Source organism: Felis catus, chromosome E3, assembly GCF_018350175.1.
Source record: "Felis catus isolate Fca126 chromosome E3, F.catus_Fca126_mat1.0, whole genome shotgun sequence".
NCBI classification, from domain to species: domain Eukaryota; kingdom Metazoa; phylum Chordata; class Mammalia; order Carnivora; family Felidae; genus Felis; species Felis catus.
The window spans coordinates 17,702,711-17,723,680 of NC_058383.1; the positions used below are offsets into that span (position 1 = coordinate 17,702,711).

At 43.6% G+C, this 20,970-nt stretch overlaps 1 pseudogene; it reads left to right on the plus strand.

Annotated features, from left to right (window-relative positions):
* Positions 1–39: 39 nt before the first annotated feature.
* Positions 40–13,219, plus strand: LOC101084412 (annotated as a pseudogene).
* The last annotated feature ends 7,751 nt before the right edge of the window (positions 13,220–20,970 follow it).

Consider the following 20,970-nt stretch of genomic DNA (forward strand, 5'->3'; position numbering starts at 1 on the left):
TCAGGCACGCGTGCGCAGACGGGCGTGAGGGGAGTGGAGATGCGCCCGGGCCCAGTGCTGGCCGGCCTGGCCCCCCTCAGCCTGTCTCTATGGGCGCGCGCCGACAGCCTCGCGCACCGGCCCCGGGGCCCCGGCCGAAGGTGCGCGCGCAGCACCCCGGGAAGGTGGGAGGAGAGGCGGTGGCGGAAAGATGCGCGCGCAGTCACCCGTCAGGGGAGGGGGAACTGTGGGGCGTCCGCCATCTTGTCTCCCTCTCCTTACCTGCGTCCTCGGGGGCGTGCGCACCACCCCCCCTCCCGCCGAGGAGGGGGGAGGGCCCCCTCTTGGCCGCCGCCTTCGCGGCCTTTAAATTCCCCTGGGGCTCGCGGCTACTGCCGCCGCCTTGCTTCCACTGCCTCCTCTCACGGCACAGAGATGCGGACGGTGGGTGGGAAAAATGGGAGACGCTACTCTCGGCGAACCGCCGCCGCCGCTTCCGAGGCCCCACCAAAATGGCCGCCGCCGTCTCGGCCGCCACCACCAACACCACCACCACCACCACAGCTCTCTATCGCTACCGCCGGCGCGGCCCGTCCTCTCGCGAGAGGCAGTAACTGGACGTTGGGGAATGGGAAGGCTCGCGTGCTAGCGTAGGGCGCTGCCCGAGGCGCAAAGCATACTGGGAGTTGTAGTCCGCTTGGAGGCTCCGAGCTTGCCCCGCGGCATAGCGTCTTTATCCTCCACTGGAGAAGGTGCCTGTGGAGCTGCATTGCGGCTGCCAATTCGGACCAGTCCCCCGTTTTTTAATAGATCACCCAGAGAGCTGAAGCAATATGTCAGGTGTTCTCAGCAAATTAGCAGTAGAGCTTGGGCCTCTGGATTCCCAAGGCAGTCCACTTTATAGAGAGCTGCTTCGTTTTGCACAAGGGTGGTATCCCCAATAGCTCCCAAGCAACTATATGCCATTTGTTGGCCAACTTTCTAGGTTAAGAACTCCTTTGAGATACCCTCACCCCAGGAAAGAATAATAACAGCTACCTTCTGTTGAGACCACTTTGTGCACTAATTCTCTTTGAATCCCAACAATGCTCCATTTTACAAATGAATTGAGGCTTCTAGATTAACCAGTGACAGAGCCCAAAGCCAGGGTTCACAGCCACACAGCCTAAATCACAAGGAGACACACACACAATTTGCCACCTAAAGCCCACCCTAAGAGTCAGGTTAGGAAGCCCTGAAAAAGTTCTTCAGCTCCTCTTCGTCCACCCGGTTTAGCTCTTAACCCATTTTACTCAAAGAGTTGATCGAATCTGTGTCACTGATTTGGAGCCATATTTTTCTTACAGCAATGATCAGGGGTTGAAAACTCAAAAACCTGTACACCTGAAACAAACATAACATTCTATGTTAATTGTACTTCAATAAAAAAAATTTTTTTTAAAGAAAGTTCAAAAACCTTAAAGAGCCGGGCACGTCATGTAAATAAAGTGAAGAGGGTCCGGTGAGGAATACGAGGAACTGGAGACCACATGCTCTGTCCAGAGAGAACAGCCGCTGTTCAAACGACTGTTCCAGTCACCCTGCAGAAATGGGGGCCAAAATACATCTTAAGAGTCAAATTCGGCCACAGGCTGCCAGTTTACTACCTCTGGCCTACGCTGAAGCCTCAAGACATATGGAAGCATCCAGGACAGATAATTTGATTGAAAAAGTGGATGAATGTCCATCCACTTAGGTCCAGTTCAAAGTCTTTTTTTTTTTTTTCACACCAAGTTTACAAATTTCTGAGATCCCATCATAGAACCACACTGAGCTACCAAGAGCTCTCACATCTCTTCCCATAAGAGATTTATGGGAAGAGCCTTCCCATAAATGTTCTCATCCTTTTCCAGCTATTCTTCCTCCAAAATTCAGCTCAAGGGCCACAAGCCCCAGGTGATCTGCTCTGACCACCCCTAGGCTGGTTTAATACTCCTCCCATAGCTTCCTGGGTTTCATAGAGTACTAATTGATTGCACTGTATCTGGATTCATGGTCTGTCCACGCCACCCCAAAAAGTATTATTAACCCCTTGAGGATAGGAACATGGTTTATACATGTAAATTCACTATGCCACTCTCAGAAAGATTATTCAGGAAATTTATTAGTGTGAATTACTTGTATTATAATACTTGATTAAAAACAAAATAACTGGTATTGGATTCATGAGCACAAACTGAAAATAAACCTCAAATCTCTTCTATTTCCATGACTATCATCCTGGGCCAGCCATCATCATCTCTTGCTTGGATTACCCATGAGCTTCCCACATCCACTCCTGTCTCCCTTTACTTCATTCTCTGCATGGCAACCAGAGTGACCGTAATGTATAAATCAGATCATATTGCTGTCACACTTAAGATCCCCAAATGGCATCTTAGCTCACTTAAGTGAAAGCCCAAATTACGTGTCGTGACAAAATCTCCATAGGGCTGACATTATGAAGAATCTAGGCACAAGAGTATACACATGCGATTCCATTTATATGAAGTTCAAGCAGGCAAAAGTAATTGATGTTGCTAAAAATAAAATATAACCATTGAGAGAGAGAGAGGGATTTTAATTGGGAAGAGCCACAGCTCCCTAGGGGGATACTAGGAATGTGTGTCCTGAGTTGGTAAACTATGGTCCAAAGAGCAAGTCCTGTCTAGCACTTGTTTTTGTACAGCCCACAAACTAAGAATGCTAACAAGTCTAAATCACAAGTCTAAGAATGGTTTTTACATTTGAAAATGGTTGAGGAAAAACCAAAAGAAAACTCCTTTTGTGACACATGAAAACATACATAATTCAAATTTCAGTGTCCATAACTAAGGGTTTATCAGAACCCCACCATACCCATTCATTTACATGGCATCTATAGCTGCTTTCCTGCTACAGTACCAGAGCTGAGTAGTTGCAACAGAGGCCACAGGCCCACAAACTCAACAATTTTCTATCTGGTACTTTACAAAAAAAGTCTGCTGACCGTTATTCCCCATCTTAATGTGGATGAGGTCATTTCCATGGGTATATATACAGGTGTAAACATTCACTGAGCTGCGCGCTTAAAGTTTGTATACTTTATATACCTCAAAGCATGTATTTTATACTTAAATTTTAAAAATAACCCTACAAGATAGGACCCCTGCCTACTTTTTTTTAAAAAACCTCATTTACCCCTTGTTTGCTGTACTGTAGCCATCATGCCCTGCTCCAAAACATCTATCAATTTCTGCTTCCAGAGCCTTCATCTTCATTGTTCCCTCTGACATTTTTTCTCATGGCTAGCTCTCCCTTTTCATGACGGTCTTAGTTCAAATGTTGCCTCCTCAGAGAAGTTCCTGACATTAAATAGCCCTTTGACTGCCAGTCACTCCGTATTACACGCTTTCTTTACAACACTTACTTGCAATTACTGATTTATTTGTATCCTTGTTTATTGTTTTCCCCTCCCCCCAAAAGGTAAGCTCCCTGAGAGCAGGGGCATTGTCACAGGTTTATAGTACTCTAGATAATTACTGAATGATGAAAAATATTTCAGACAATCCTGTGAAAAGGAGATTGTTCCATTTGCCAAATGAAATCTTGGTTGAATGAAAAGTGAACGATGAAGACTCAATATTGTCAAGATGTCAGTTCTTCCCAACTTGATTTATAGATTTGGTGCAATCCCAATCAAAATCCCAGCAAGTTATTTTGTGAATATCAACAAACTGATTCTAAAGTTTATATCAGAAGGCAAAAGACCCAGAATAGCCAAGATATTATTGAAGGAGAACAAAGTTGGAAGACTGATACTACCTGACTTCAAGACTTACTATAAAGCTGCAATAATCAAGATAGAGTGATATTAGCAAAAGAATAGACAAATAGATCACTAGAACAGAATAGAGAGCCCAGTTATAGACCCATATTGATATGGTCAACTGATCTGGACAAAGGAGCAAAGAATACAATGGAGCAAAAATACTCTGTCCAGGGTGCCTGGGTGGCTCAGTTGGTTGAACATCCAACTCTTGATTTCAGCTCAGGTCATGATCCCGGGGTCCTGGGATCAAGTCCCACATCAGGCTCCATGCTGAACATGGAGCCTTCTTGGGATTCTCTCTCTCCCTCTGCCCCTCTCTCCTGCTTTCACTCTCTCTCTCTCTCAAATTAAAAAAAAATTAAATACTCTTTTCAACAAATGGAGCTAGAACAACTGGACATGCACAAGCAAAAATGTTAGTCTGGACACAGACCTTACATCCCTTCACAAAAATTAACTCAAAATGAATCACAGACCTAAATGTAAAGAGCAAAACTGTGAAACTCTTAGAAGATAACATAGGAGTGGGGGGGCCTGGGTGGCTTAGTTGGTTGAGCGTCCGACATCAACTCAGGTTGTGATCTCGCAGTCCATGAGTTCAAGCCCCGCATCAGGCTCTGTGCTGACAGCTCAGAGCCTGGAGCCTGTTTCGAATTCTGTGTCTCCCTCTCTCTCTCTCTGTCCCTCCCCTATTCATGTTCTGTCTCTCTCTCTTTATCTCTCTCAAAAATAAATAAACATTTAAAAAATTTAGAAGATAACATAGGAGAAAACCTAGATGACCTTGGCTATGGTATTGACGCCTTTTTAGATACAACACCAAAAGCATGATCCATATAAGAAATAATTGATCATATGGATTTCATTAAAATGAAAAACGTATCTGTGAAAGACAAGAAGACAAAAGAATAAGAAGACAAGCCACAGACTGGGAGAGAATATTTATAAAAAACATCTGGTAAAGGAATATTCAAAAATATTCCAAGAATTCTTAAAACACAGTAATAAGAAAACACCCTGATTAAAAAATGGGCCAAAGATAGCAAACACCTCACCAAAGAAGACACACAGATGGCGAATAAACATATGAAAAGATGCTCCACATGAGATATTACTACATGTCTATTAGAATGACCAAAATTCAGGACGCTGACAACAGCAAATGCAGAGGAGGATGTGGAGCAGTGGGAACTCTCATTCATTGCTGGTGGGAACAGTGCAGCCACTTTGGAAGATGGTTTGCTGGTTTCTTACAAAAGTAAACATACTCAGGTGCCTGGGTGGCTCAGTCGGTTAAGTGTCCGACTTTGGCTCAGGTCATGATCTCAGGGCTTGTGGGTTCGAGTCCTGTGCTGACAGCTCAAGAGCCTGGAGCCTGCTTCTGATTCCGTCTCTGTCTTTGCCCCTCCCCTGCTCTCTCTCTCTCTCTCTCAAAAATAAAAACACATTAGAAAAAAAATTTTTAACTGTTCAAAAGTAAACATAGTCTTCCCATACAAACCAGCAGTCATGTTCCTTTTTTTATTCCCAAAGGAGTTGAAAAAAAAAAAAAAAACCACTTCTGTCCACAGAAAAACCTGCACACAAATGTTTATACAGTTTTATTCCAAATACCAGAACTTGGAAGCAACCAAGGTGGCCTTCAGTAGGTGAATGGATAAACAAACTGTGATACATGCAGACAGTGGAATATTATTCAGCACTAAAAAGAAGTGAGCTATTGAGCCATCAAGAAACGTGAAGGAAACTTAAATGCATATTATTAAGTGAAAGAAGCCAATATGAAAAGGCTACCAACTGTATCATTCCAACTGTATGACGTTATGGAAAAGGCAACACTACGGAGACTAACAAGATCGGTGGTTGTCAGGGGTCAGTGAGGGAGGGATGAATAGGAGGACAGAGGGGTTTTAGGGCAGAAACTACTCTCTATGATACCATAATGGTGGATACAAGTCATTGCCCATTTGTCTAAACCCATAAACTGTACAACACCAAGAGTGAACTATAATGTAAGTCACGGACTTTGGGTGATTATGGTGTGTCAATGTAGGTTCATCAATTATAACAAATGTCCCACTGTCATGGAGGATGTTGACAATGGAGAAAAAGTGCGTGTGTTGGGATGGGGAGTATATAGGAAACCTCTGTACCTTCCCCTCAATGCTGTGAACGTAATATTGTCCTAAAAAATTAGTCTTAATTTTTAAAAAGTGAATGAAGCCCATCTTTTTAGACCCTCTTCCCAACACCTTCAGAAGACAGTAAGCCAGGCCAGAGTCTGAATGGGTTGGACCTCACCTTGTGCTACTAATTCCTTGCTGTATCTCCTTAAGCACGTCATTTCTCTGAGCCACATTTTTCTCACATATAAGGTGGAGATGGAGTTGTTGATATAAAATTGCTTTGAAAGCTCTAAAGAACCACCTTAATGCAGGGGTGTATTTTGGACCCATATTTCAGAGTCTGAAACTCATGATCTTCTGGTCAAATTCAGTTTTCATATTTATATAATGTTCTGAATGTTAGTAATACTTTAGGCAGAAAAATGAAGACTCCTATTTGCCATAGGCCCCACCATTCCCAATTGTCTTGCACTGAGCAACTTCATGCATTTGTCCTATCTGTCTGGTTCCCGGAGGCAGTTGAATCTGAGACCTCTTGTTCTACACACGAGTGGTAGTGGGTATGCTCTCCTGACCAGCATTTTCTCTGCCCACTGAGTGTCAGGCCCTGTGCCAGGTTAAATGGGAGAGACAGGAGGGAAGATGACAGTCTCTACTCTCAAGAATTTAGTCTCATCGGGGGATGATCTGTGAGCTTGGTAAAAATCAGGGCAGTGTTTCTGATGCCACAAAAGGAGGTGGTCAAAGGTAAGGTCCAATCCAGTGGGTACATGAGATGTCATTTGAGCCTAGCCTTGAAAAATTTAGGCATACAGGGTGGGCACTTCAGGAAGATGACATAGACGCAACAAGGTTGAGGGTTGGGGGGATAGTGAATATGTGAGCTTATTCTTTTTTATGAGGGAGCAGACTGAGACAGATAAGTCACCTGGAACTAGGTGGCCAAAGGCCCAGCATGCCAGCCTAGGTAGCGGGGGATTAGTTCGGAGGTGACAGGGAGCTACTGAAAGTTGTTGAGGAGGGATTGGCATGATCCAGGCTCCACTAGAGGCTGGAAATAGAGAAGCCAAAGGAATTACCCAGTTGTAATGGGGACTATTGGCCAGGAGGTGGCAGTGGAGATAGAGGGAGAGACTCTGCAGAGGAAGAATTAGCAGAACTTGGCAGACAGTTGACTGCTGATGATAACGATCCTTTAAACAGCCATTCTTCTTGCCGTCTGTGAAGCTTTCCCCAGTCTCCTCTACCTCCTACCTCCCTGAATGCTCCCTCTCAGTCTCCCTCACAGGCCACTTCTCCTGGACCCCTCCATCAATTGTAGGCATTCCTCAAGATTGTCCCCTCAATTGCCTTCTCTCATCCAACACATCCACAAGGGCAGAGACAGATACCTTGAAGCTAAGGAAGCTTAGCTTCTGGACCCCTTCTTTACAGGTACCCTCCATTGCTAGAAGTATCTGGGGGTTATAGAGCAGTGTAGGTAAAGTGGAGAAGCCAGCTTGCAACCAGAAAGCATTTGCATGTAAGCATTTCTGGTAATTTGCCTAAAGAGATCTCATAAGAAAAAGGCATCTTGTCATGATTTCACCGTGCATTCCAATTATCATCTCTTAAGCCAAGCACTCTCCCTAGCTCAGAACTTGCATTCCCATCTAACTCCTGGATTCCTCCTGGTCTCCCAGGCACCTCAGACTCATACATCCATAACTGAACTCATGAGTTGAACCACAAAATCTGCTCTGAGGCGATGGCACCAGTATCCACCTGGTTACTTAAACTAGAAACGTAGCCATCACCTTCCCTTTCCCTCATGTCCCACATCCAGCCACCAGATGTGTCAGTTACATCTTAATATTTCTCTATTCTAGTTCTCCCCAGCCCCACACCTGATCCTTAGCCCTTGATGACTTAAAAGCAAGGACAGTACCAAGAACTGGCTTTTTGGGACTGCTGGGACTTTCTTTGAAGTAAGCTAATGTGGGGCTTGAACTCATGACCCTGAGAACTGGAATTACATGCTCCACCAACTGAGCCAGCCAGGCACCTTGAGACTGCTGGACTTTAGTCCCCCTTCCTCACTACCCTTATCTCCACTGCCTCCACACTCCACTCTTTGATAGGGACAATTGCCTTTTTCTCAGTCTTCTGTAAAGTGCTATGCAAATGAGGCTTCAAGCTGTCAAGTCCTCTAGCCTCCTGCTCTCTACCAGCCAGACGGCTGGCTGATCCTAACCCTCCTAGCAAGTACAAGTTCTAGAGCTGGGGCCATCTACACCAACTTCCTAATCAGTCTCCTTGCAGCCAGTTTCTCCCCCTCCCCAAAGTCCCAGCTTTTGTGGGGGTTTCCATTCCAGTATGGGTGAATCCAGAACCAGCATAAGACAGTATGAGAGAATGTCAGGGCTTATGACATAATAAATCCGGTGCAGAGAGACAGAGATGGGGGGGGGGCAGCAGGAGATGTGCCATTTTAGACAAGGTGATCTCTGAAGGTCATTGAACAGCACCAGCCAGGGAAACTGTGCTAACTGCTTAGCTGACAGTCACTCTCCAACTTTGAGTCCTTTCATGGCTCCCATGAAACCCCTTTCTGAGGCCACCAAAACCCCGCATGGTAGTTAGTCCCTGCCAGATCCTCCAGCTTCCTCTCTCCCAGCCCCTGCACTCCAGCCACACTGGCCATCCTGCTATATAGGCTCTTCTCCACTCTGGGCTTCCTCACACATGGTTCTCTCTTTCCTCTCCACCCAGTCAGAACTTACAGAGTAACATCGCTGCCTCCAGAATCTCTTCCTGGCCCCCAAGACTAAGTTGTATCTCCTGAAAAATTCTGTGCTTTGTTGCTTCTCAACACTTTAACACTAGGAATAATTACTTGAGTTCCCGGAGACTCATGGTAAGAGAGAGGTCACATTTGTCTTGTTAACTTCTGTGTATGAGCCTATACCCATTGTCTGGGGGAGTGACAGGTACATACTAAATGTCAATAGATAGAGATTGGTTGATATTTGCCTGTGTGTATGATAGCAATAACCCATGTGTTAAATCCACTCAAAAACTATAATAGTGACAAACATTGAACACCAGCCTATGTTCTTACATGATTTAACTAGTTTAATTCTCACAATGATCCAATTGGGGCCCCTGGTTGGCTCAGTCGGTAGAGCATGTGACTCCTGATCTCAGGGACGTGAGTGAAAGCCCCACATTCATTGAATGTGGAGGCTACTTTTAAAAAAAGAAAAGAAAAGAAAAAAAGAAGGCAGAGCTTGGCCTGCCCTCACCCTCACAATAACCCAATTAAAGTAGATTATCATCCCTGTTTTACAGATGGTACAAAGGATGGTTAAGTCATTTGTTCCAAGTGACACAGCTGGGAAACAGCAAACAGAGCAGGGGCTTGAACCCAGAGAGAGTGACTCACGGGTATCCCCTTAACTGCTGTGCAGGACAGCCTGTCAGATCCAGGTCTGAGAAGTGCCAGGCATCATCCTAGGCACCAGGGAGATAATACTGGAAAAACACACCAGGAAAATGCTCTCAGTTCCAGCTTTTATCAATCTTACATTCCTGGTGAGGGAAAGCAAAGAACAAATACATCAGGCAAGTCAAAGTATAAAATAATGAGCGGTACTGTGTGTTACGAAAAAAAAAAAAAAAATAAAGCAGGTTTGGGGCATGGGAGGTGCTGTTTTAGACAAGGTGGTCTGGCAAGGCCCTCTCTGGTGTGGTGACATCTGAGCAGAGAATGCTTTGGGTGAAAAGCATTCTAAGCAGAGGTAAATAAATACAAAGACTCTGAGGCCAGCCCAGCTTATCCTAACAGGAAACAACCAGGAGGCCCAGGGGGCTGCAGGGGACGAGGGAACAGTTGGCAGTGAGGTCTGAGTGAAGGGTCAGGCCTGGATTTGGCGGGGGCTTTGAAGGCCAAGCTAAGGAGTTCCCATGGAATTCTGAGTGTAGCAGGACGGCTTTGAGCAGAGGCCATGTCGAGAATGGACTGTAGGGGTGAGATCTGGAGGCGACTGCTGCAGTTTAGGTGGGAGTAGAACGGGAACCTGGGGGTAGGGTTGCCAGATTTAGCAAACAGCTCTTCCGGGGGGACCTCTGAGAGGAGCTTCCGGAAGGCAGCTGTAAAGTGGCTGAGGTCCCAGGAGGCTAGGAGAGGGTGGGGAGCTGCTAGAACACGTCTCTTCTCTCTGAGAGGACTGGGACCTCTTGAGAACACAGCCAACGCTGTGCAGGGACTTTACATGTTGAATCTTAAGCAAACACCCCAACTGAAAACATCCCCAACCCTCAAAGAAGGAAACTAAAATTGTGGCACTCAGTTCTAGAAAGGGTGTGGGAAGACAGGCGATCACATGCTGCTGCAGGGGGAGTGTACATGTACGCATCTTTTTTTTTTTTTTTTTTTGAGTTTTAAAAGATTGTTTCTTAAAAAGAAAAAAATTGTAAATTTAATATATATCTTTTGCCCCAGAAATTCCATGTTAGAAACTCACTCTAGGGAATGAGTCAGTAAGATGAGCAAATATGCATGTACAAAGATGTTCATCACAGCATTATTTAGAAACGGAAAAAAATGGATAGGACATGAGACTTTTCAAATTTTATTTTAACTAGGCTCCACGCCCAACAAGGGGCTTGAACTCACCTCACGACCCTGAGATTAAGAGTCGTCGTATGCTGTGTTTGCTGTGTTTACTAACCCAGCCTGGCGCCCCTGGGCATGACATAAAAGTTTAACAACAGAAAAAACGATCAAAGAAGCAGCAGTTGGGAGGCACGGAAACTCAGGTGGCCAGTAAATATGTCGAAAAGACTGTTACCCTCATGATAAAACAGGGAAATGTAAAAGTGATCACAATAATTTCTCAGAGCAAAGAGAACTTTGCCTGTATTTGTCAAGTTGCATTTATTCTGACAATTCTGCACTTCAACAATGCATCTTAGCATCCAGATTATAGTCTCTAAAAGGAATAAGGGCTAGTTGCAGAAAAGGCCGAGTCTGTGACTAACGCTGAAAGGTACAAGGTGAGTCTATAATATCTTCTGGAGGCAAGAATTTTTCAAAGATTAATGAAGTCTTGTTGGAAAGACACAAGAACCTTCACTAAAAGGACCAACTCTAATGCTATTGAAACCTCAAAAGGAGACTATTGATCTGAGGTCAATACTGGGCTTGATCCATTGAAGTATTCACAAAAGAGTGAACATCAAGTACTTTATTCTAAAAAAGGTGTTAGAATGGGGCACTTGGGTGGCTCTGTCGGTTGAGCATCCCACTCTTGATTTCTGTGCGTCGTGATACTGAGTCAAGGGATCGAGCCCAACACACAGCTGACTGTGGAGCCTCCCTAGGATTCTCTCTCTCTCTCTCTCTCTCTCTCTCTCTCTCTCCTTCTGCCCCTCCCCTCTCTCTAAAATAAAAAATAAGAATAAATTTTAAAGGTGTTAGAATAAAGTAAATTCTGTGGTGCCTGGCTGGCTAAGTCAGTGGAGCATGTGGCTCTTGATCTCTTGGTTGTGAGTTCAAGTCCCACATACGGTGTAGAGATTACTTATAAAAATAAAAACAAATTGTTTAATTTTTAAAAGAATAAAATACATTATATTTTGTTGTCTTGTTAATTTTAAAAAAGGAAGTAAAAAATAACAGAATTCATGTTTGTTAATTCTAGGAGAAAAGTACACAGGTGTTCATTGTGCTTTTCTTATTTTTTTTAAACTTAATTTTTGAGCACCTAGGTGGGTCAGTTGGTTAAGCATCCAATTACAGCTCAGGTCATGATCTCATGCTCCTGAGTTGGAGCCCACCGCCGGCCCTGTGCTGACAGCTCTGGAGCCTAAAGCCTGCTTCAGATTCTGTGTCTCCCTCTCTCTCTCTCTGCCCCTCCCCCACTCACTGTCTGTCTGTCTGTCTGTCTTTCTCTCAAAAATAAACATTAAAAACATTAACAATTTTGGGGGGCGCCTGGGTGGCTCAGTCGGTAAGCGGCCAACTTCGGCTCAGGTCATGATCTCGCGGTCCGTGAGTTCGAGCCCCGCGACGGGCCCTGTGCTGACAGCTCAGAGCCTGGAGCCTGTTTAAGATTCTGTGTCTCCCTCTCTCTGACCCTCCCCCGTTCATGCTCTGTCTCTCTCTGTCTCAAAAATAAATAAACGTTAAAAAAAATTAAAAAAACATTAAAAATGTTTTTAAAAGACAATTGGGGAGGGGGTGCTGGGTGGCTCAGTCAGTTGAGAGTCCATCTTAGCTCAGGTCATGATCTTGTGGTCTGTAGGCTCCAGCCCTGCATTGGGCACTGTGGTGGCTGTGCAGAGCCTGCTTGGGATTCTCTCTCTCTCTCTCTCTCTCTCTCTCTCTCTCTCTTCCTGCCCCTCCCCCATTGCACTCTCTCGCACTCTTTCTCTCAAAGTAAATAAACTTTAAAAATATTGTAGTTTTTTGTTTGTTTTGAGAGAGAGAGAGCTCACGAGCAGTGGGGGTAGGCAGAGAGAGAGAAAGGGAGAGACAGAATCCTAAGCAGGCTCCACGCTCAGCACGGAACCTGTTGCAGGGCTCGATCCCTCCACCCTGAGCAGTGCACCACCCAGGTGCCCCTAAACTTAAAAACAATTTCTAACAGTTCGAGTCTGCGCCACCGCCGCCGCGTGGAAGAGCCGGGACCCTCCACCTCACCTCCCGCGCAGTGCCGTCGGAGAAGACCTTCAAGCAGCGCAGCACCTTCCAACAAAGAGTACATGTCCGACTTATCCGAGAGCCGCATCTTACGAACATCCTGGTGATAATAGACCCGATTCAAGGGTGAGAAGCAACTTCCTGCACTGGACAGAACCAAGTTCCTTGTACCTGATCACGTCAACCTGCGTGAGCTCCTCAAGATCATTAGGAGGCTTTTATAGCTCAACGCTCATCAGGCGTTCTTCCTGTTAGTGAATGGACACAGCACGGTGAGTGTGTCCACGCCGATTTCTGAAGTATGTGAACGTGAGAAACGAACATGGGTTTCTGTATATGGTATATGCCTCTCAGGAGACATTTGCAATCAAAGTGTCTGTGTGCAAGACTAGAAAAATGCATCTGTTCTGGAAATTTTTTAAGCCCTTACCAAGGGGGGAAAAAAGTATATTACCAACTGAGATTGATCCCTTCATCCAATCACAGATCATCAAAAACAGTAGTGTTCCTGCCTAGGAGTTGTAGGAAGTTGTTTTGTGCTGCAAGCAGAAAAATGGAACTCCAAATGAGCCCATAGAGCTTTGGAAAAACTATTATTTAACCGAGGCTGTTTTGTTTTCAAATTTAGAAGTTTAAAAATAAAATACTTTGCATTCTAAGTTAAAAAACATTTTAAATGTTTACTTATTTATTTTGAGAGAGAGAGAGAGAGAGAGAGAGAGAGAGAGCGCACGCGCAAGCAGGGAAGGAGCGGGGCGGTGGAGAGAATCCCAAGCAGGTTTCCTGCTGTCAGCACAGAGCTCCACACAGGGCTCTATCCCATGAACTGTGAGATCATGACCTGAGTGGAAATCAAGAGTCAACCACTCAACAGACCAAGCCACCCAGGAGCCCCAAAAGCAATTTTAAAATGTTTCTAGAGGCACCTGGGTGGCACAGTCGTTTAAGCATTCGACTCTTGATTTTGGCTCGTGATCTCATGGTTGTGAGATTGAACCCTGAGTCAGGTGCCTCAATGAGCATGGAGTCTGCTTAAGATTCCCTCCCTCTCTCTCTCTGTCTCTCCCTCTGCCCCTCTCCCTCCCTCGAGCTCTCTCAAATAAATAAATAAATAAATAAATAAATAAATAAATAAATTTTCTGGTGAAGAGGTAACATAAATGTTTGCTTTATAATTATTACCCTTTTTAAAAAATACATGTATTTTATACATTCTTCTAATGTGTGTTACACTTTACAATTAAAAAGTTTACAAAACGTCAAAAGCAAGGGATCGAATGATTAAATTATGGGATGGTTGTTATGATGGCATAATGTGTAGTCATTACAATGATGTACTGACATGGAACATATTGAAAACAGCAGGGCACAGAGTTGTGTGGGTTTTTTTTTTTAATGTTTATTTTTGAGAGAGAGAAAGAGAGACAGAGACAGAGCATAAGGGGTGAGGGGCAGAGAGAAGGAGACACAGAATCTGAAGCAGGCTCCAGGCTCTGAGCTGTCAGGACAGAGCCCGACACAGGGCTCGAACTCACAAACTGTGAGGTCATGACCTGAGCCGAAGTCAGACACCTAACCCACTGAGCCACCCAGGAGCCTCCTGAGTAGTATATTTTGTAGGATTCCAGTTTATAAATTGAGAGGATGAATATGTTTCTATAGGCAAAGAAGAAAAGAAGAAAGCATGTGCACTAGTATATTGACTGGGGGTATCTCTGAGTAGTAGGATTTAGAGATAATTTCAGATTTTTGTATGCTTGTCTGAAGTTTTAAAACAATTGTGATCACATACATGCATCATTATTATGAAAGCAATGCACTATAAATATCCCAAGCCACCTCATTGCAATCTCCCCCACACTTAAATACTCTGAACAGAGTTTAATGGCTATCCTCATAGACTGGTTTTTCAGACCTTCTCTCTCACACACACACACACGTTCTGTTTTCTTCCTTTTTTTAAACAAAAATGAGATAATACTGTACATACTATCCTACAACTTGCATTTCTTATTTAGCAACACAGTTATAGAGATATTTTCTTTGTGAATCACACTTGTCTAATCAGAAAAATGTACAATTATTTCTGGTTTTGGAAATAAATGATATTGTAGAGATAAACTGTTGGCATGGTAAAATGTAAAAAAAAAAACTAACAACATAGATGATTCCATTTTTTTAAATGTTTTATTTATTTTTAAGAGAGAGAGTTCGAGTGGGGGAGGGGCAGAGAGAGAGAGAGAGACAGACAGAGGATCAGAAGTAGGCTCTGCACTGACAGCAGCGAGCCTGATGCGGGCCTCAAACTTACAAACCATGAGATAATGACCTGAGCTAAAGTCGATGCTCAACTGAATGAATCACCCAGGTACCCCCTAGATGATTCATTTTGAAAAAATATATATATACATATATATACAAAAAATATATATATACATATATATATGCATATATATATGTATATATATATATGTATATATAAATAAACACACAGCAGACAAAATTTTTAAAAGATTATACCCCAAACTGTTAAATGTGACATCTTGTTGAGGATAAGAAGGCAAAAACTCATCTTTTCTTCCTCATATGCTTCTGTATTTTCTTTAAATTTGTTTTTCCTTAACAAAAAAATTGCTTCTCTTTATTTACACTTCTTCTTCTTCTTCTTCTTCTTCTTCTTCTTCTTCTTCTTCTTCTTCTTCTTTTCTTCTTCTTCTTCTTTAAAGATTTTAAGTAATCTCTACACCCAACATGGGGCTTGAACTCACAGCCCCAAGACCAAGATCAAGTCACATGCTCCACTGACTGAGCCAGCCAGGTGTACCACATTGCTTCTTTATAATTTATGAACTAGCCCCAGCTTTACTGAGATATAATTGACATATAATATTTTGTTTTGAACTTCTAAATTAGATTTTTTCAGTTTATTTGTTTAGAGAGAGAGAGAGAATGGGAGCATGCACGCATGAGCAGGGGAGGGGCAGAGAGAGGGAGAGAGATAGAATCCGGAGCAGGCTCCACACTGTCAGGACAGAGTCCGACCTGGGGCTGGAACTCACAAACTGTGAGATCATGACCTGAGCCAAAACAAAGAGTTGGACGCTTAACCAACTGAGCCACCCAGGCGCCCCTAAATTTTTTTTATTATAACAGTAATAAGTGTATGCTCTTCATAAAAAATAAAATCCAGTATTAAATATAAAACAGAAAGTATGTCCTTCCCTTCACCTTTTCAATTCCACTCCCCAGAAGGCACCGGTGTTAACAGTTGTTTGCATTTGCTTAGCAATTTTCCATGAGTATCTGTGTCTTTGTACCTGCAAATGATGTCATACTATATATATCGTTCTACATTTTGCCTTTTTACACTCAATAGGTGTAATGTCTCTCCAGGTTGATGCATACAGACTTATCTCTTACTTTTAAATAGGTGCTGAATATAGGTGGATATACCATGTGTGTAGCTAACTTTGTACTGCGCTATGATGAACAACCTTGTACACTTGATCTTGAGCTGTACAAGTGAATCTGTAAATTCTTTTTTTTTTTAAAGTAATCTCTATGCCCACCATAGCGCTTGAACTCATGACCCTGAGATTGAGAGTCTCGTGCTCTACTGACTGAGCCAGTCAAGCGCCCCTATAAAGAAAATTCTTAAAGGGGAAGAGACTTGCTAGATCAGAATATGTGCATCTAAGATTTCCATAGACACTACTAAATACTGTCCTCCAGGGGCGCCTGGGTGGCGCAGTCGGTTAAGCGTCCGACTTCAGCCAGGTCACGATCTCGCGGTCCGTGAGTTCGAGCCCGGCGTCGGGCTCTGGGCTGATGGCTCGGAGCCTGGAGCCTGTTTCCGATTCTGTGTCTCCCTCTCTCTCTGCCCCTCCCCCGTTCATGCTCTGTCTCTCTCTGTCCCAAAAATAAATAAACGTTGAAAAAAATATTGTCCTCCAAAGTAGCTGCACTTTTCTGCCACCAGCAGGGTATGAAGGGTGCCTGCTTGCCCCTCCCTCATCAATACCACTAATTAGCAAGCTCTTCAAACAAACATCTGCTGGAAAACATCAGCTGTGCTGAATTAAAAAACTTGTTTTTATTTTAATTTTTAAATATTTTTAAATGTTTATTCACTTTTTGAGAGACAGAGTGTGAGCAGGGCATGAGCAGAGAGAGAGGGAGACACAGAATCTGAAGCAGACTCCAGGTTCTGAGCTGTCAGCACAGAGCCTGATGCGGGGCTTGAACTCATGAACCGTGAGATCATGACCTGAGCTGAAGTGGGACGCTTAACCAACTGAGCCACCCAGGCACCCCTGTATTTATCCATTCTTCTGTTGAAGGGCAGTTGAGTTCTTTCTTTTGCTGGTAGTGTGTTATTATTTTTTTTTGCCATGTATTCACTGCTGTTATGATTATTCATATGTATGTCTCATGGAGCACAGGTGCAACACTTGCCCCTGGATATTTGCCCAAGAGTGGAATTGCTGGGTTTTAAGTATGTAAGTATTCAATTTGACAAGAAAATGATAAACTGCCTTTCCAAAATGGCTGAATGGATATACATTCCCACCCCCTATGTACAGAAGACGTATTTCTCTTCTCCAACGCCTGGTGTTATTTGACTTCTTAATTTGTGCCACAGGCTGGATATAAACCAGTAAAGCAGCTTGTTGTGCCTTGTACTTCCTTGATTACTAGTGATGCTGAGCATGGATCTCTTCATGCGATTTTCAACCATGTTTCCTCTTCTCTCACGTGCATATTCAAGTTTTTTACCCATTGTTTTTCACGGGCTTAATGCTCTTTATTGATTTGCAGAAGGTGTTCAGAGTATCTCGATATGTATCCTTGAGTGATTACATGTGTTTGCACATATCTTCTTCAAATCTGTAGCTTATAATTTAATTCTTTTAATTTTAATATATTTTTATTTATTAATATTTTCTTTTATGATTACTCTTCTGTGTTTTAATTAAGAGATTCTTTGTTACCCCAAGTCTGGAAAGAAATTCCCTTTAGAAATTCCACTTATCAAATAATCCCTCCTTTTTAAAAAATTTTTTTAATGTTTATTTTTGAGACAGAGAGAGACAGAGCACGAACAGGGGAGGGGCAGAGAGAGAGAGGGAAACACAGAATCGGAAGCAGGTTCCAGGCTCCAGGCTCCGAGCTGTCAGCACAGAGGCTGATGCGGGGCTGGAACTCACAGACCGTGAGATCATGACCTGAGCCGAAGTCAGACACTCAACTGACTGAGCCACCCAGGCGCCCCAAATAGTCCCTTCTTTGATGTGCTATGCCACCATCACTTGTCAGAGCTTCTTACATTCATTAGTCGATTTTGGTAAATTCCTATTGCTACCAACACCAACTTGTCTTGTCTTCATTACTATAGCTTTTTAACAATCCTGGGAGAACAAGCCTTCTCAATTCTTCTTTAGAAACATCTTCCTGTTCTTAGCCCTTTACTCCTCTCTCTCCCTCTCTCGTATTTGTTTGTTTGTTTATTTATTTATTTAAAGTAATCCCATACCCAGCATGGGACTTGAACTCATGACCTACAGATAAAGAGTCGCATGCTCTTCTGAGCCAGCCAGGCACCCCACTGCCTATATATTTTTTAACTGACTTGTTGAGTTTCATAAAAAAATCCTGTTTTAAGTTTAGTAGCATTGTATTGACTCTTACAAATCAATTTGGAGAAAATGGTATCTTTACAATCCTGAGTTTTCTTCTCCATGAACACAAGATATCTCCACTTCCTTAATAATAAATCTTGAAGATTAGTCCAGATCTTCATGTTAGGATCTACCATATATTTAAAACTATTTGTTTGTTTGTTTGTTTGTTTATTAGAGAGAGAGAGTACATGAGCAGGAGAAAGGGATGGGGGGAGTGGCGAGGCAGAGAGAGAATCCCAAGCAGGCTCCAAGCTCAGTATGGAGCCTGATGCAGGGCTCAATCCCACAACTTTGGGATCACAACCTGAGCTGAAATCAAGAGCTGGACGCTCAAGCGACCGAACCATCCAGGTGCCCCAGATCTATGTTATATTTTTTTAAAGCCAGGGGTGCCTGGGTGGCTCAGTCGGTTGAGGGTCTGACTTGATTTTGGCTCAGGTTGTGATCCCAGTGTCGTGGGATGGAGCCCTGTGTCAGGCTCCCCATTGAGCATGAAGCCTGCTTGAGATTCTCTCTCTCTCGACCTCTGCCCCTGTCTCCTGTTCATGGTCTGTCTCTGTCTCTGTCTCTGTCTCTCTCTCTCTCTCTCTGTCTCTCTGTGTCTCTCACATAAAATTTTAAAAATTAAAAAAAATTTTAAAGCCATATTGGTCCTTTCATTCTGTGAATGTCAAATGATGTGTTTAATCAATCTCCCATTTTGGACAGTGGAATTGTTTTCATTCTCTAGGTTCTAGAAACAATACTTTAGTGGATACACTTGTAGTGAATATCTTCACGTATATGAAAAACAGTATTTGGTTTGTTGTGGGGTTGTTTTAGTATCTCTCTGTGGCTTACCTAACCAGCCTGGCCTGCGCCCCCGCACTATGGCTTGTAGGTGTCCTCATTCCTTGTTCCTCCCCATGTTCCTCCCCCATGTCTTCCCCAGGAGACTGACAGTGGCTCTGTGACCTCCAGGTGTTGAGGTCAGCATCCTCCAGGGACTCTACAGTCGCTTCTCCTGAAATTAACGGTGGGATGGGGAGGTTTGGGGTAAAATAAACTGATTTCCTTAGACAAGAAAAATTGCTTTGTTTCTAAGAGTTCCCAGGCTCTTCCTACACAGTTCAAAGCCCCCCACCAGCGAACCTGAGGGGTTAGCGTCATTAGCCTGAGACACTGTGAGGCCCCAGTTCATAGAGCATTTTAGAGACCTCAACCGGAGACCAACCTGGGGTTGTCTCAGCAGGTCTTGGGAAATGTTTATTGAGGAGTAGAGCAGGGTGTGAGTATATCAACACACATTTGCGAACTGATTTTTCTCCTTTCAAAGTTTTAAACATTTCCCTCGTCTGTGTCAGCGGGCTCATTGTTTTGTTAATGAAAAGTCAACATTCATTTGCATCACTGAGGGCCTCTCCTCCTCATTCACAGTGGGGCTCGGGAGGGCGAGGAACTGGTATTAGGGAAAGAGTCAGAGACCGCAAAGACCTGGTTTCTCATCTGACCTCGGCTCCTAACACGGGCGATGCCTCAGTCCATAAATATTATAATCATTCAGAACATTTACAGAATAATTACCCTAATAGCAGCTATTTCCTGGACAGCTGCCATGCTCCAAGCACTATAGGAGGCCTTTTTCTTTTCCAGCAGCTCTTAATCCCTGAAGCCCTGTGAGGTCTGAAGCCTTGTCCCTCGAGCTCAGAGAGGTAACTGGCCTAAAGTCTCAAAGCAAATAGCCTGCAAAGCAGGGATTGAAAATCGTATTCTGTACGTCCCTAAACTCTGTCTGTCTTGAATTTTTCACTAATTTTGTAAGCCCTTTTCATCTTTGTGCCTCGTTGTACTTATGTATAAAATGGACATGATCAGACCAGCCTTGCCTGCCTCTCTATGTAAGTGTGAGATTGATTATATTCTTACTACTAAATAGGCAACCCAAGCAGTCAGTGCTGGAGGTAGACCAATATTAGCAGTAATCCTTTTTTTCTTTAAGTTTATTTATTTATTTATTTATTTGGACAGCAGGGGAAGGGCAGAGGGGGAGGGAGAGAGAGAATCCAAGCAGACTCTGCACTGTCACCATGGAGCCTGATGTAGGGCTCAGTCCCATGAACCATGAGATCATGACCTGAGCTGAAACCAAGAGTTGGACGCTTAACCAGCTGAGCCACCCAGGCATTCCTCAACTTAATTTTTAAAAACTTAGTACATCACAGAGAGCTTTCTCTGTTTCTGCAAATGCAGACACACATCATTCTTTTTAATTTTTTTAATGTTAATTCAAGAGAGAGAGAGAGAGAGTGAGAGAGAGAGAGACAGACTATGACTGGCAGAGAGAGGGAGACACAGAATCAGATCCGGTGCAGGCTCCAGGCTCTGAGCTGTCAGCACAGAGCCTGTCGCAGGGCTCGAACCCACGAACTGTAAAGATCATGACCTGAGCCAAAGTTGGACACACAACCAACTGAGCCACCCAGGCGTTCCCCCCACCTTTTAAAAAATTTTTACACCTCATTCTTTTTAACATCTCCGTGTTTACCCACTGATGGTCATACGAGTTTATTTAATAGATCTCTGTGGATAGACATTTGGGTTGTTCCCAGTCTTTGTGCTACGGTGAACAGGGTTTCTGGGAATGTTCTTTATTGTTGTTGTTCTTACAGAATTATAATCCATATACCATAA